Here is a 2072-nt window from a genome sequence, read left to right on the forward strand (position 1 = left end):
TACAGGGTCCCCAGTGAAGGAGCTAGAGAAATGACCCAAGGAGCTGAAGGGTTTGCAGCCCCTTAGGATGAACAATATGAACTAACTAGTACTCTCAGAGCTCACAGGGTCTAAACCACCAACCAAAGAGTACACATGGTGGGACTAATGGCTCTAGTAGCACATGTAGCAGAGGATGGTGTAGTTGATCATCAGTGGGAGGAAAGGCCCTTGGCCCTGTGAAGATTCTATGCCCCAGTGTAGGGGAATACCAGGGCCAGGAAGTGGAAGAAAGTGGATTGGTGAACAGGGGGAGGGAGGAGGGAACAGGGATTTTGTTTTTATGTTTGTTTTTGTTTTTGTTTTTTATTTTATTTTATTTTTTCCTTTTTTTATGGAGGGGAAACGGGGAAAGGAAATGTCATATGACATGTAAATAAAGAAAATATCTAATAAAAGAAAGAAAAAATATAAAGATGTCCATGACAATAACAATAACCGACCTGGGCGAGGGTTAAGTGACCTTGTTCATTTTAGTTTTGTGATTTACTATTTTTAAATAAAATCAAACTAAATATTCAAAAAAGGTAAGAGAACGTTTATTATATAGGTTTATAGATGACCGTTCATCAGGGAGTAGAAGCATAGGAGTAGCAGTTAACACAGCAGGGGCAGGAAGCTGAAAGCTCAAATTTTAGCTGCAAGCAGGAAACAGAGTGTGAAATGGAAGTCACTTGAGGTTTAAAATACTCCAACCCTTCCTACCCCCAGGATGACCTTCCTCCAAGTTTTATGAGGCTTCACAAATAAAAATTCCTCAAATAGCACTACCAACTGTGTGTTCAAATATCTTATTCTGTAGAAGACATTTCTCACTCAAACCAGCAAAAAGGCATATCTTTTGGACTTGCTGTCCATTCTGGCCTTGATAAACTCCAGATCAGTCAAAGAACTGCTTATAAAATAAAGGAGGTAAATGATGTACAATAATGATACTCTAACTTCATACACAGATACCCACACATGTACTTGCATACACACAGTCACACACACACTGGTACACACACACACTTCTGATTTACTAAATAAACTTAATTCATATTAATGAAAATATCTTACATACATAAAGCTTATAATTCAGGTTCTAGTTTAGTCAATCTATGTCAATGTCAATTAACTCTAATCTCTAAATAGCCTATCTTACAGTAAATATTGTCAGGCTCAAACTTTTGAAATTGCTGATCTCTAGTTATATTATACAAGTTGATTAATCAATTGTCATATAATCTGTAAATTCAGTATCACTAAAATGCACTTCACTAAAACCTTTCAGAAATTAAATAATAGAAATTAACCTGAGAACAAAGAGGTTCGATGGCATACAAGGTAAAAAAAATGTGACCACCATATACTCAGCTCCCGAGTTCAAATCCTTCTTATAATTCTATTTTCTCTCCTATGTTTGTCACCATCTAAACCCAGAAGCTTTACTGTACTGTGACCATTCCCCTTCTACATTCATTACAATCTATTATTCTTAGTCCTCAGGTTTCCTGAGCAAAAAGAAATATCCCAATTTCAGTACATGCTACTGGTGAAGACAAATGTCAAACACTTAGTTACAGTTTAAATTTTGAAATACTTCTGGGGGAAAAAATCTAACATCTAAATTACTGCAAAAATACTTCAAGGAAAATACATCTTCATAAATTTATTATTTGTCCTCTTGGACATGAATGCTTTTTTAGTGTTTAAAATATAAATTTTTAGACTGGATAATATTTCCATTTGATCTATTTTCTAGTCATGATTATTTTTGCCTATATCTATATCTATATCTATATCTATATCTATATCTATATCTATAACACTTCACTACAAAACAACCAGAAGTTATTATAAAAGTAACCTACATATTCATTTTATTGTTCTAAATTGACTATTTCAAACACATGTTTATAGCTGGATCATGCCTTTGCAAAGCAATGTGTATGTTTCACAAACTGTTTATATAGTGGCTTTCTCTTTTGTGCTATAAGAAAAAGTAAACTTAGAGAAGGTGAATCCAAAATCAAACCTATTCAAATCTGATT

General features: G+C 34.2%; 1 pseudogene; it reads left to right on the forward strand.

Annotated features, from left to right (window-relative positions):
- LOC116095986 overlaps positions 1-17 on the forward strand; it is a 2374-nt pseudogene extending 2357 nt beyond the window's left edge.
- Positions 18-2072: the final 2055 nt, after the last annotated feature.

This window comes from Mastomys coucha, chromosome X (assembly GCF_008632895.1).
Source record: "Mastomys coucha isolate ucsf_1 chromosome X, UCSF_Mcou_1, whole genome shotgun sequence".
Lineage (NCBI taxonomy): Eukaryota > Metazoa > Chordata > Mammalia > Rodentia > Muridae > Mastomys > Mastomys coucha.